Source organism: Eurosta solidaginis, chromosome 2 (assembly GCF_040869045.1).
Source record: "Eurosta solidaginis isolate ZX-2024a chromosome 2, ASM4086904v1, whole genome shotgun sequence".
Classification (NCBI taxonomy): Eukaryota; Metazoa; Arthropoda; class Insecta; order Diptera; family Tephritidae; genus Eurosta; species Eurosta solidaginis.
In genome coordinates, this window is record NC_090320.1 from 152,159,749 (window position 1) to 152,175,804 (window position 16,056).

Here is a 16,056-nt window from a genome sequence, read left to right on the forward strand (position 1 = left end):
AATCTACCGCTTCTATGATCGTCTTAGGTTTGCCATCTCCCAGTATCACTCGCGTTTCTATCGTCTTGAATATACCTGTCTTCAGCCTTCTTGCCATTGTTCCACTCACAAAGCTTCGCGTCGCCCCTGTATTGATTGCGGCCACCACCTCCTCGCCATTCAATGTGATGTTTGCCAAGATCCGGCCCTTTGTCTGTCTCAACGTGTTTAGTTTTCCCGAGGTTGCGTTTGGGGAGACCCCACTCCTCGGTGCCAATGAGGTCTCTGGCCGTTTCCCTGCGTTCGTGTACAACAGTTTCGGCAACCGCATGCGACATGGCCGCCTCCTCCGCATCGTCTGCACGCCGTACTTGTATCGATGTATTTTGGTGCCGGGTCTGACTTCTGGGATGGTTGTTCCTCTGTCTGCTGTTCTCGCTCCTCCGCCTGTATATATTGGTAACGTTCTTCTGGGCGCCTTGGTACAAATGGTCTTGCCGATGGTCGCATCGGATCTCTGTCAGGGGTAATATTTTCATAATCTTCTACCAAACTTACCAACTCTTCCAGGCTGCTGACCTCGCCTCTTTTAACATACAGCTGGATTTCTCTGCGGGAGTTCCTGTATATGCGGTTTAGCTTTTGGTCTTCGGTGTAGGCGGCATGTCGCATTAGCCCTTGTAGTGCTAGCACATAATCCTTGAACTTCTCTCCTGGTCTTTGCATGCGTGCCCGTATCTCGTCGTCCAACTGTTTAAAATATCTAGAGCTGAGGAAAAATTTTAGGAAATCCTTCTTGAACGAGTCCCACTCTTTCCAGCTCCGGTTGTTATTTCGGTACCTAACCAACGCTTTGTCTTTGAGTAGCTCCGGCAATGCTCTTGGTATCGAGTTGACGTTTATTTCGTATCCTTCTGCCAGTTCTTCAACGCGTTCTATGAACCCTAGATGATCCTTGCACCCGTCGTATTTTAAACCCCATTTTCTTACCCGGTCCATAGTGGTTGCGTATGTGCCTGGTTGTTGCATCGCATATAAGAAGGTATGGTGTTTATTCATTGTAAAATTTACTTAAAAAAATTCGCTTTTTCATTAAGAAAAAACTATAAAACAAAGTAAATGTAAAGATAGAAATATATATTTTCAAAACATAAAGTTATTCAATAAAAAAAAAATTAATAAAACTAAGTAGAACGTATAAAAATATATTTATATTAAATTGTCAATATTTATTAATAATTAATTATTTTTATTATTAATAATTAATATTTAAATTGTCAATATTAATATGTATGTTCAAGAGAACTTAATAATACTAACTAAAACGTATTAAAAGTCACTTTAACATTGCAGCATATTGTTTTTATTATGTGCCCAAAAAGTAGCATGGACTTTTCCTTTTGCACTCACTGTTGATTTTAGTGAGTGACAAGCGAAAGCAAACGATCGTGATCACACATCGTTAGTGTCGGTGTAAAAATACGAACTCAAATTGCACAATGTGCAACTTTTGGCCGGCTTTGATGTAAATGAAAAATTCACTCCACTGAGTACATTGATCTTTCGGTTGACTGCGATGAACTCTGAGTCCGCAAATGCAAGGCATTTCAGTTTAGTTATGAAGGAAAGTAAAATAAAAGAAAAAGAACAATAACAAAACTAAAACAGCAAGTTATATATTTTATGCAAAAACAGGCGAGCGCTTAGAGACACGTCCGAACAGCGCGAAGGTATGTATAACAATGCATAAAAAAGTAGCATGACTTGCGTTGTTGGGATGCACCGGATCCCAATCAACTCGACCATGCCACAAATATTATTAGAATGGAAAAGCAGTACAGGAGCCTACTGAATGTGCCCGTAGCACAGATGTAGTTAACACAGCCTTTGTAAATTGTCCTGCGCCATTTCATATCAAGAAAACGCTTGCCGTTCAACTCGTTTTACCCCTTATTACGAACTCCGAGCTGATCTACAATAAGCTCGACTCAAGATCTGCTTATAAAATGGCGGTTGCCTTTAACCACGTCAATCGATATGTCTGTGGGTTAAGTAAATTTGACGATATATCCGCTTGCTAATCTAGATTTCTGACCTATAACCTGATGACTATCAGAAGGCCGGGAGGTGAATTTTTCTGTTTAGCTTTATCCCCACAAAAAAAGTTAAAAAAAAAAAACAAATTAGTATAGAAAAAATAAATTGAAAAATCAAATAATTCCGAAAAATTCCTTAGCAAACATTTTTACAAAATATGTAGGTATGTGAATATAAGAAAACCGGAGTAAATTTCCAGAATGGAATTTAGGACTAGCTTCTTTTCCAATTTAAGCCATGCTCCTATTAATTTTTCTTACAAATTGACGGAACTGGTCCTACATGTTTTACGCCGACTCCGAACGACATTTGCAAGACAGAGGAATTTTCACTTAGAAATTTTCCATGGCAGAAATATACTCGAAATCACTGCCGAGGGTCGACTCTGTTTAGAAATAATTGAGAAAACTGTTTTCTAAATTTTTGAAGTTGCCTTGCCCGGGGCTTGAACCCAGGTTTTTTTGGAGGAAGTGGAGCACGCTAGGATATATTGTGTAGCGGAAATCGTAAAAAAAAAACAATTTATTTTTAAACATATTTTTTTTTTAATAAACATATTTAAAATTTTGTTTGTTATTTAAACAAACCTTGATATACATAACTATTACCAAATGAAGTATTTTTTTTCAATAATAGTAATTTGGCTGAAGTTTCACCTGACTGGCTGGTGTCCCGTACAAACGAATGCTTTTTTGCGATTTTTCACACACATATACAAATATTTCAAGAGCGGGTTTCTATTTTTATTTACATATGTACCATACAATCCTAATAGACTAAAAACTTTGTCTGAAAAAGTTATAGATTTTCTTTAGTTAAGGCCTAAAAATGTGTACGAAATGTCCCGTACCAACCGTGGAATGCTCCAGTAGCAATTATTGTGAAGAACGGATTTAACATCCACATCGCTGGATGCTTCAATGCTGCCTCCATTTAAGAAGACGTAGACGACTGCTCTTTAGTATCTGAGCACTCTCTGAACATTGGTTACTGGGTCGCCCTTTTCGCTCTTACAGAAATTTGACCTACCGTCTTTCGCCGAATTTTCGGTAATACTTTGTATTTTTCGATCGGGTGACAGCCATGTAGCTTTATGGATCTTTAAATGTTTAAACTTTGAACTGGATATGAAAATATTTCGGGAAATAGCGATGTTCATCTTCCTCACTCCATTATTATTATCTGAATTTGCTGCATTAATGTATTTTCATGAACAATATACATTTTTCATCGCCAAATAATATCACATCTTCAACCGTCGATGCAAAGATTTTCAAAAGATTCGAGGGGCGATGGCTACTGCAACGCTTTTTTTTCAAGATAGTCAAATACAGTTTTTAAGTGAACCTTACGAACTTGATCATATAAAATGTTCGCAGTGTAGCCTTATAAATGACGGAAATATCTCGTAAAGTATTGAGTTATGAAAGAATTATATTTAATTTTGATATAGTATTTATTTTTTACAGGAGTATTCAGACCAATCACGCAGTCCATCGTAGACTGTTTTTTCGGGAAAGTTACGAAATTGCTATCATGCAATTCGACCGTTTCGGAACGTCTCCGAAAGTAAATTCGAAATTCGTACAGTGGCATCACTGAATTCACTCGGAACGTAACCTATTGACGTTTATTTGAAATTTTCTACGACAAGTTCTTGCCAACGGAGAAAATTTACGAAACGCGAAAAATATTTAAAACAAAAGCAGCAAATAGAAAAAATGTTTTATTTAAATGACGTGTACATCCAGGTCCAAAGTAATTACCACAAAACAACAATACGCGCTCCTTATTGAATTGCTGCAACGAAAACCTGATATGGCTCAGGGTTTTACAAAGTGTCCCAAGGAAGAGGCGGCTGAGTTCTGGAAAAATGTGGCAGAGCAACTGAACAGTATAGGACCGCCTGTCAAGGACATTTCCAGCTGGAAGAAGGTAGCATATTTTAATTGTAGCTTACGTGTACAATTCGTATTGTATATATTATTTTTTTTTGCAGGTGTGGCTGGACTGGAAAGCATATATAAAGCGAAAATTGGTAGAGAACAAAACGGAGCAATCTGCTACAGGTGGCGGCCAAAATAGACAGCATCATTTCAACGATTTGGAGGAATCGGTGATACGATTGAATGCATTGGAGATGAGCACACCGAAGACAGTATATGCTGGCCTACATGTGGCAAGTAGACTAAATGAGACGGGGGTAATTCATCGCCGCAGCAAGTGACCAGCAGTCCAACAACACCGAGGCGTGCTGGTGATGGAGCAAATTTCGTTTCAGAAAAAGTTCCACGAGAAGGTCGAGGAGAAATTAGAAAGCATTTCGTCAGGTATGCGTCGCTTATGCAGAGCATTCGAAAAGCAAAATCTATTAAAAAAAACAGAAGTGGACGAAATGAGTAGACACCATTTAGCTATGGAAAATTTAGCAGCTGCAAAAAATGCAATTAAGCAACAAATGCTCACAGTATAGGAAAAAAGCTTTTTAGCACTGCAAAGAAATGATAAAAAATAAAAATAATAAATAAAAGATGATAATACGTATATATATGGGGAATTCTTTGTCTTTGTGGGGGTCGCTAAACAAGAATCCGATGTCAAATTAAAGATGGCGCCCAACATACAGAATTTAGTAGAAATGGGTCAACAATAAGAAAAATACTGGCTGATTTGAAAAAGAATTCCCATCTATATATATATAACTCAAATTATGTATGTAGGTGTAGATCGAGTCGCGTCCTAAACGGATCGACCATCGATTTTTCGATAGGTTTTGGGCTCAGGAAAAAAAGTTCCACTAAGCATACCCAAAAAAAATAATTTTCGAGCCTACAAAATTTGAGTGTTTTGACTTTTATTCTTTGATATTTAAGGTTTTTTTCATGACCTACTTAAAAAAATTTCATTTGATTCTAAAATTTTCATGTATACCCTGTCCGACTCAAAATGTTCCGCTAAAAACTTTGGCGATAACAGTTTTTAGAAAAAAAAAATTTGATGTTGCTAGCTGTTAAAATGAGGCAGAAATGGTGCAGAAATGGCGAAAACCCTCTTATGGAACAATCGATTGTATGGGAGGTATATGCTATAGTGGTCTGATCCGGTCGATTCCGACAAATGTAAAATCCCCCATCAAAATATGCCTGCTTACCAAATTTCATCAAGATATCTCAAAAATTGAGGAACTAGTTTGCGTTCAAACAAACGGACAGACGGACATGGCTAAATCAACTTAGCTCGTCCCCTGATCATTTTGGTATACTTATTGGTGGGTCTAACGGAAACATATACATAAAAAATGATTTGAAGCCTTGAAAATGAAAAAAATCGATTTCGACCAAAACAAGCCCCAAAAACCAAAAAAAAAATGTTTTTTAAATATTATTGGCCTTTAATCTTTAAAATTTATTAAACTATTTTATGAGCTCGAGGCCTTATCCAAAAAAAAAAAAAACGCAGTATAAATGTTTTATATTTGTATTTTTATTTTATATTCGATATTTCGACTTCAGTCTGAAGTCATCATCAGGACTGTGAAACAAAACAAAACAAAAACAAAAATTATAACATTTTCAAAAATCAAAACAAATATCACTTACACAATTGAGTATGTTATACAGACTAACAATATGCGAAAATTAAGAATGTTGGAAACAAATAATCATACAAAAATATAAACAATATTTCAAAGCACCGTAAATGTAAACAAAATTTTTGCAAAAACAAAAGTACATGGAGTGGCTAAAAGTACGACATACAAGCATACATATATACATATATCATCTGATTTTTTTCTCTCCCACAACAATAGGAAAATCAGATGATATATGTATATATGTATGCTTGTATGTCGTACTTTTAGCCACTCCATGTACTTTTGTTTTTGCAAAAATTTTGTTTACATTTACGGTGCTTTGAAATATTGTATATATTTTTGTATGATTTTTTGACTCCAACATTCTTAATTTTCGCACATATGGTTAGTCTGTATAACATACTCAATTGTGTAAGTGATCTTTGTTTTGATTTTTGAAAATGTTATAATTTTTGCTTTTGTTTTGTTTTGTTTCACAGTCCTGATGATGACCTCAGACTGAAGTCGAAATATCGAATATAAAATAAAAATACAAATATAAAACATTTATACTGCGTTTTCTATTTGGATAAGGCCTCGAGCTCACAAAATAGTTTAATAAATCACAAAAAAAAAAAATTTGTTTAAAACTGTTAATGCCAACGATTTTATCGCATAATTTTAAGTGGGATAGGAACTATGAGACAAATTCGTTTTCATCGGCAACACTTTTGCACGTTTCTGAAGAAACCCTTAAAAAAATGGCGAAAAAATAAATTTTTTCACCAAAACAGTCCTCAAAACCCAAAAAAGATTTTTTTTTTCAAAAAACTGTTATCGCCAAAGTTTTTAGCGGACAATTTTGAGCCGGACAGGGTATACATGAAAATTTTAAAATCAAGTGAAAATTTTTTAAGTAGGTCATGAAAAAGACCTTAAAAATCAAAGAAAAAAAGTCAAAAAACTCAAATTTTGCAGGCTCGAAAATTATTTCTTTGGGTATGCTTAGTGGAACTTTTTTTCCTGAGCCCAAAACCTATCGGAAAAATCGATGGCGCGATATTGGTTAATAAATCGACCCAGCTTAATATGCATATATGTTTGGGTGTGTTTGTACACATGTGTAAATATTCCTATTTCTATTGTATACATTAGATAGGAATACATTTTTAGGCATTTGATCTATCGTTGAATCCTAATCAGGGAGAGAAGACCAGCCGTATTGATCTTTAATGTCGATATTTATATTCATGCATGAGTGTGTGTATATATTTGTGATCATTAAATGCGCTTTATCTTTAAATGTTTGCTGTGTCTTCACAGTTTAATAATAGGTACATACGGTTACTCACAAAAGTAAGTACACACTTGGTTTATGCTGAAAAAACACAAATGCAGTGGCTCACAGCTTAATTGATAATTTTCATCTAAAATATCGCAAATTCCCTAACAGAAACCACATTCAAAAAAAATGTCAAAGGTTATTCAAAGGTAAGGAGAATTAATCAATATTTCAAAAATTACCATCAAAATTTTCAATATTTTTTCAGAATTTCTAGAAAATTTTTGAGTATGCAGTTTTGTAGCCCAACAAATTTTAGTACAATAATGTGCAAGTTAGAAATAGGTCAAAATTTTTCCTGAATTTTCAGAATTTTTTTCGGCGAGGGTGTTGAGCAATTTCCCACATACAAAATGCGTTTTGGTCCATGCGATGTATGTGCGAAATTGCTCAACACCCTCACCGAAAAAAATTGTGAAAATTCAGGAAAAATTTTGACCTATTTCTAACTTGCACATTATTGTATTAAAATTTATTGAGCTACAAAAGTGCATACTCAAAATTTTTTTAAAATTTTGATGGTCATTTTTGAAATTTTGTTTAATTCTCCTTACCTTTGAATAAACTTTGACATTTTTTGGAAGTGGTTTCTGTTAGGGAATTTACGATATTTTAGATTAAAATTATTAATTAAGCTGTGAGCCACTGCATTTGAGTGTTTTTCAGCATAAACCAAGTGTATACTTACTTTTGTGAGTAACTGTATGTGCATACAAATGTGTGTACATATGTACATATGTATGCATATGTGGACTGTATATTTGTAATCTAATGTTCAGGCTGCTAGATAGCGAACCGTTAACGTAAATATTTGAGTGTAATTTTATTTACTTATGTTCATGCATGAACGATACTACTATATTGCTAATAGAAAATGCTCGCAATGTGTTTTGAGTTCGAAATCAAAACAAGACAGCCTATAAAATTTTTGTGATTGTAGCAGCAAGTGTGACAAGAAAAAATTTAAACTTAGGTACATACGATTATTGAATACAAATACAAAAACATTTAAACAGCAATATATCGGCACTCTGATGTTCGGGAATGTACCTAGCCTTTTGTAGCAATGTAGGAGTATTACATACATATATGAGCGAACAGAAAAATTATAGGGGCATTTTTTATAAAATTTGTAATTTTAATTCTTTTTTATACTCTGCGTGCTTTGCACACATAGTATATTAACTTTGATTGGATAACGGTTCGTTGTACAGGTATAAAGGAATCGAGATAGATATAGACTTCCATATATCAAAATCATCAGAATCGAAAAAAATTTGATTGAGCTATGTCCGTCCGTCCGTTAACACGATAGCTTGAGTAAATATTGAGATATCTTCACCAAATCGGATGATAACCACGCCCACTTTTTATATTATAACATTTTGAAAAACACAAAAAACCTGTTTATTTAGTAAATAATACACCTAGAATGTTGAAATTTGACGTGTGGACTGATATTGAGATTCTTGATAAAAATTTGATAAACTTTTTTAAAATGGGTGTGGCACCGCCAACTTGTGATAAAATCAATTTTACAATTATTAATCATAAATCAAAAACCGTTAAACCTATCGTAACAAAATTCGGCAGAGAGGTTGCCTTTATTATAGGGAATTCTTTGAAGAAAAATTAACGAAATCGGTTAAGAACCACGCCTACTTTTATATAAAAGATTTTTAAAAGGGTCGTGGACGAATAAAATAAGCTATATCGCTCATTTACTTCAATAGTGTCATAACTCAAAAAACACATTTTTCAGGAGAGCAATTTTAAGTTTTCAAATTTCTTTTTTTTTTGGTAAATAAAGGTATAAAACAAAGAGTTTCTAAATAAACTAATAATATGTCATTTGTATAATGCGTTATAGAAGAAAATTCGATTGAAAGTAGTAATTTGCAGCTTTTTTTTTAACAAAAACTTTTTCACTTTGAATTATGACATTATTTGTGAAAAAATTATACCAATTTCCATGATGGAATTGGCGGATGTAAGCAGTTTCTCGCTCTAACGCCGCCATCTTGAACGCCCTTAGAAATAAGAATGTTGTCGCTTTATAAAACTACTTTTTTATTCAGAGGAAAAAATGTATGTAAAACTATGCAAATGGTTTTTTTCTGAAAAAATATACAACAGCATCACTTTTTTTCTCAAGTTCCGTTTTGTGTTGACTTTTATATGATTCAAAAGTGTGACAATTCTCATTTAATAATTTTGTTTATTTGAACAAAATTATTAAAACTAGCATATTTTCTAAATTAAATTATGGTAGGATGTTGCAATATTAATATAAAATCGATAATAAATGTTTTAAATATATTTTTGCAGGTTTCCTTGTAGGTTTTGCGGTAATTCTTCTTGCAACTGCTAAAACTCGGAAGTGGTGTCCTCATTTTTTTCTATGCTCAGCTTTAGCGGATTTTGAAGAAGAAAAATCTTGGATGAACGCCCTTACTCGTTCGAGTAAAAATGACAAATTTTTCCATTTTCTTTTCGTGAAGGAATGCCCACATGTTAGCAGTCCAACATAGCCTTTAGAAATTGTCTTGAGGCATTTCATTAAGATTGAAATATCAACGACCAGCTTCCGTATCTTATTAGCGGACAGCCTTTATTGTAGGTGTTTTTTAAGTTCAGGTCATTGGATTCTTGTACAGTGGTAAACTCCCAAGGTTGCCCAAATTTCATATATAAACATTTATCTTGTTTGGTCCAGTCCTACTCACCTTAATGGGAAACTGTTGCGAGAAAGATTTCCAATGATGATATGTATATCTAGCTCAGGTCTCAATCAAGGCCAACATATGTACCCTGTTGACTATTTGCAGTTTACATTCACGTATATATACACACAAGGACACATATTGATCACTTGTATCACCACCTTCGCAAATTCGATAATAAATGTGTTAAATATATTTTTGCAGCTTTCCTTGTAGGTTTTGGTGTAATTCTTCTCACAACTGCTAAAACTCGTCCAAAAATATCGGAAGTGGTGTTCAAAGACGCGATTTGGATCCAGGACCACAAATCCGAAAGCGGAAATTGAAAATTTGATTTCTTTCGAGAGATATTTGCAAACCGTGACGAATCTCATTCACCACCAATCTGGGACGAACTCTGCGCATTTCTTTGTTAAATCTATCGCATCTATTGTATGCCGATGTTATCATCGCTTTCCTTGACAAAGACTAGCCGGACAATGGCACCACTGCACTCAATGAACCGGAAGTTAATGACCTCAAATCATTGGGGTTAAAACTTTTGTCATGGTCAGCATCAAAAGTGGCAGTAGCCGGGGCTGTTGTGGTTGTTTGGTTGTTTGCCTCTGTGAGTGTTTTACTCAAACCGTTTGGTTAGGTCAATATACCTGCTGATGTCCTTTATGGAGCATTTTGATTCCGCGCTTTAACCTGGTAGAACCTGTCATTGAAAGGCTAAGTTTGCTTCGTGTGCCGTTTCTGCTTCAGAAATGTTTAACGAAACATCGGCCTTCAATAGTCCATCCACTTTTTCATTGCCGTCAATGTTCCTGTCACCTAGTAACCCAGTGAGTGTAGTAGGCGCAAATTTGTCTGCTGTGGGTACCGCCTTCTTACATCCATCGCCGCTTATATGATTCTCTAATAGGAAATCACATGCACTCTCTAAGCCAAGTAGCTTTTCTTTTGTTATTATTTTTATGTGGCGGGTCCACGCCCAGTACATTATACCTTTGTATAGTGATCCGATTGATTTATAAGTCAGCCGCGATGGTCCTGCTAGTACCTTAATGGTACTAGTTACCTGAACGTACCGGATCTACATTCTGCAAAGGATAGTATTCCCCAAAACCTTCGCTCGCTTGGTTTCTTTACTGTCAGCGAAGGCTTGGCTAGATTTGTACACACTCTCTTCGGTTTCGGACCCCCCACCTATAGTTGGACGCAGCGGCGAATTCAATGATAGGGATCAAGACTAAAGCCAAAACCTCAATTAATATTCCACCAAATGTATCTACCTGCTGTCTTGTCCGTCCTCCTGTTGTGTGTGTTCAATAACATTTTCCCCTGATGTAATATATTAAAAACTGCTTTCTTTAATACTCCAGGACAGGATTAGACTGTTGTTACACGCCCAAAAATGTCGAGAGAGAGTTCAAAAGACTCGTTTTTACCTCGGTATTAGTAATCCGGACAACAACCTCTGGCCGCTCCAAAACCGGGGTAGAACACCTTTGTGCATAAAATTTTCAACGCTAATTTTGCAAATATCTTTTGGCATCAGTAAAATATATACATTCAGGTTATTAATATCGAGCTAAAAACGTGTCTTTCGACACCTCTGCCGACATTTTTGCTCGTTTATAAGCATTCCACCTCTGTCCTAAAGTATTACCAACAAAATTGATGCGTTTCAAGAAGTTTATAAGTTGAAAACGTCTCAAAACTTAATAAAGCGATCTTCATTTCATAATTTTTATGATAAAATTTCTCAATAATCAAGCTACGTACACTCCTTTCTGTATTTTATTATTATTTAAAAAGTATGAATTTAAGTACTATTTCAAAAAGGGGCCATCTTTTATTCCCCCTTTCTCGTGTACTTCCAAAATACAACCTGGAGCTCACTGGAGCTAAGGGCGTTCGATATGACAGTTGTCAAATCTTCCTCCACCTTCTATCATTACATTATGACCAATTTCTAAGTTATAAGTTAGTTGTGTCATTATTGTTGAGAGATAAAAGTCAGGAATGATGCCTCAAGACGTTTTATTTTCATTGGTTTTTAATTTAAAATCAAAATAAAATTAAAAATTCATTGTATTGTAACATATTTTTATAGGAACTTCAAAAGTTTGTTCTTAAAATAAAAAAAAATACTTAAAATTCAAATCATTAGAAAATGATTTCCATCACAAATTGTTATAAAAATCCTGATAGAACCGTGGAATCAAGTTCTTTTTGATTAATTCTTTGATATTTTCGCTTTTATGATTGAGAATTCCGATCTTCGAGTCGTAAGTATGCTTTATTCAAATTAACCAATGTATTTCGTTTCTTCTTTGATTACACTGGCTTCTTTGAATTGTTCCTCAGCGTATGATGTTTTAAAGAAAACAGGGTTGGGTGTTTCACGTTGAAATTTTACGATTTTCACCAGAGAGTTTAAATTCTCCCATATTCAAAGGACCCATGTCATTAGCTAATATCTTGAGGTCGAAGAAGTCTTGATAGGACATTTCTTGCACTGAGAATGGGTGCCCTGTTTTCTTTGCTGATCCGCGGTATATACAGGACCACTATATACAGGACCACTTTTGAGCACTCGTTTAGTAGCCCTCTCAATAAGGGAGTGTGCTGAATCACCTTCGTTTTGTGTATGGCCTTTGATGAGGTAATTGTGGGTGATGGACTTTATACCTAAAGAGCGAACGGCATACAGATACACAGCAATCATAAATTTGTTTTTCTGTTTTCCGGCAGAATTGTCAGAATAAAATATTATTTCATCTTCATCAGTCATAGTCAAACTTTTAATGTATTCTAAAACGCAAGTTCCTAATTCATTAATGCCACACTTACCAATGGCTCCGTCCTTGGGTAATTGCATGACTGCTTGCAAATCATACACTGCAACAACTGCATTTTTCTCTCTTTGTCTTTACTTTTCTCCTCGCGAGATAAATTTTTCACATGCAATATAGAAATCTTCCGTAAAAGCTCTATAAAACGAAATATATGTGTAAAATGGCTGTTTTTTTTCTTTGCATACATCTATGTACATAATCTCGATAAATGCTTGAAATTGTTTTGTTGCCTTAAATAAATGTTTTCGATGTATTTGCCCTCGTGTAAAGGCTTTCGATTTTCGGCATTTTTCAATAAACGCTCTAATGCCGTCTCTTATGCTCTTGTCCAGTTTTTTGTGCTTACCGTGTTTTCCTCTTTGATCCGGTTCCAACATTTGGTTGGCGAGTTTTTCCCGTTTCTGCATAACTGTTCGTATTGGTCGATCGTTGATATCAAGAGTGTTTTTAAAAAATAATATGCAGACACCAATAGCACTATCCAAGCTTTAAAAAAAGGCATTATTGAATAGGCGAGGAGCTCTTTTTCCACCCAAACGCACATAGCGGTATCTCGGCTCTACGACCTGCATACAATTGGAAATAAATTGCCTTTGCTTCTTTATATTACCAAGGGCCCAGTATGAGGAAAATATCTCTTTTCTCTTATCCTCGCTAAATTTGCTTGAGCATTTATGGCGGCAATTGTCACCACAAGGAGGTTTCATTTCTCTTTTATTTCGAATGCATTTTTTCAAGCTTTCATATTGTTCTCCACTATTTCTCTTTTTTTTAGCAATGTTTTTCTTCCACTTTTCTGGTTGTTTCCGCTTTTTCCCCCTTTCTTCGCTGGACTAACCATAATGATGGAAGAATTGTTTGTGTTTGCAGTTGACGTTGTTGCATGTTGATCACACGAATCTTTTTCAGCCGCTGGCATGATTAATGCCAAATCAGAATCTTTCACCGAAGAGTTGTCATAAATCTGATTATTTAAAGTGCTCTGATAAGGCAGGTTGTCTTCATCATTGCTGTCGATACTTTCACTAGAATCATTAGCAGAACCTGGGAAGTATGTCACATCAGCTATGGAATTGTCACAATCTTCTAATATTGATGACGAAGAAGAAACGTAGTTGTTTTTGGATAACGACATTTCCAAATACTTTGGCTGAAAAGTCAAAATTCATAATTATATTATCAGCAATAGCGTATCATTTTGCGTTATTAAGAGGTGTTTCACATTAACACAGATGCAATTTTCGTAAAAAATTACATTTTTTCTTTTAACACGAAATCGTACTTTTTTACAGCACATTTTTTAAAGTAAAAAACGTCACTATATCAACATTCAAGTTGATATTTTAAAAAAATCTTTTATTTTTGGTTTGAAATATAAAAATTTATTTTTGTTTATTTTTGAGTTTAGATATTTTCCAACTAATTAGAATTTTCTTTTTTTGAAGTTATTCAAAAATTTTAAGTTAACACGAAAACTCAATTAAAATTATTTTAAAAATTAAAGTAAAGAGTACAAAGTAGTTAACACTATATTTATTTTATTTTAAAATATTAATATTAACATTGAAAATTTATAAATACACTGACACTAAAATTTTCGTTTTGAAATAATATTCAAAAATAAAGTAATTCAAAAAATAATTTACTAAAATAAAGTATATTTAAATAAAGTAGATAACTCCACAGTCACAAAACAAAATACTTTACTTAGCAATCAATTTGTTTTCAATAAAAGCGTCACATGTTGTATTGTACAGAAAAAGCGAAACCAAAATTTTTCCGCGGTATAGTCACAACGAAAAACAAAAGTTTACACGAAAATCAACTGCATAAAATTTATAACTACCTTTGCACATATATCGCTTTAACACAAAATATATGGTTTTTTTCGAAAAACCAAAGATCGTTACTCGACAACTACTCTAGCACAACTGAAATGCGTCGGTACTGTTGCAAACAACTTGCGCGTCATAACGAGGGGAATAACGGCATTTATTATTATTATTATTATTATTATTTATTTATTATTACGGCGTTTTAAGCCTAAAACTTAGATTATTACAAATTATAATTATATTTTAATAATAATATGATTTCTAGCGTTTGGGGTGTCGGAATGCATGAGATTCCGATCAGCACGGGAACTGGTGGTCCCAACGGGCGAGTCTTGGAGTCATCTCATTGGGAAGTTGGAAGGACGTGTTCTCAATCCTGCCCGTTGCTCCAAGACGTATGATTACACAGTTTTATTATTTATGCTGTCGGAATGCATTTGATTCCGGTTAACCCAAAAGCTAGCAGCTCAGCAGAACGAGCCACTCTTATCGGACGGTTGGAAAGGACGCGTTTCCAATCCTCCCTGTACCAGCTTTTATGTACACACAACCAACTATATTATACCATTGTTTTAGGAATAAACGTGATTCACATGAACACTCCAACTGTTTGTCTGGGACGATATTTTCCGGAATTCTTTCCCATTTGATTGTGAGCGATATATGTTTTTGACCTGATGCATAAGGTTCCTCTGTGTCTATTTGGATTGCCATGTACGGATCAGTAACATGAAATACAGATACAAAATATTTTATCTTATTGGAAGGGTTTTGCAATATTCTAATAAACTTTTTTTGAAGGTGTTTAAGTTTTAAAAATTTTTAACATGATTAGGTAGTTCATTAAAACATTTCAGGCCTTTGTAAAATATATTTTGCTTGTCCATTTCTGGTTTGAGAAGAGGTAATCTAAAATTATTATTATCCCTGATTATGTAAGAATGGGTTTCATTCACATAAACAAGTTTTTCACTTAGGTAGGCTGGTAATTTACCATGCTTGATATAAAATAGAAATTTCATACTATGGTAAAATATCAACTGTCTCACACTCAACCAGTTTAGTGCATCAAACATACTCTTTATGGAAGTGTCGTACCTCACTTTCAATATAAATCTCATAGCTTTGTTTTGCATAATTTGTAACCTGTCTACTTGTGTTTCATTGGCAATAAAGAATATTGTAGGGCAATTTAAGAAGTGCGGTTCTATGATGGATCTATATACTTTCAACTTATATTTCTTACTAATAAGTTTACACGATCTCTTCCAAAATCCAATTTTTTTGCCCATTTTGGCAACAATATAATCAATATGATCCGAAAACCTCAGTTTATTGTAAATCAGGATCCCTAAGTACTTAAATATTTCGACATCCTCAATGATTGTATTCATTATTTTTAGATATAAATTAAGTGATTCTTTAATGGTCGTCCTAGATAAAACCATGAACTTAGTTTTGTTAACGTTAAGCTTGAGTTTATTAATGCAAAGTCATCTATACAATGAGTCCAAATCTTCTTGCATTTTGCTCCTTGCTATTGAAATGTCCGTTTCATTTACTTCAAGTAGCGCATCATCTGCAAACAACCTGATTTTACTCTTTCAGTGCTGATGATATATCGTTTATGTAAATGTTGAACAGGATTGGTGCTAATACC

The 16,056-nt window shown here is 34.4% G+C and overlaps 1 protein-coding gene and 1 pseudogene across 5 annotated transcripts in view; both read left to right on the forward strand.

Moving 5' to 3' along the window:
* Window positions 1-16,056, forward strand: part of dia (diaphanous related formin 1) — a 506,452-nt gene that overhangs the window by 202,613 nt on the left and 287,783 nt on the right. The window lies entirely within an intron of this gene.
* On the forward strand, window positions 3,811-4,549 carry LOC137239888 (uncharacterized; annotated as a pseudogene).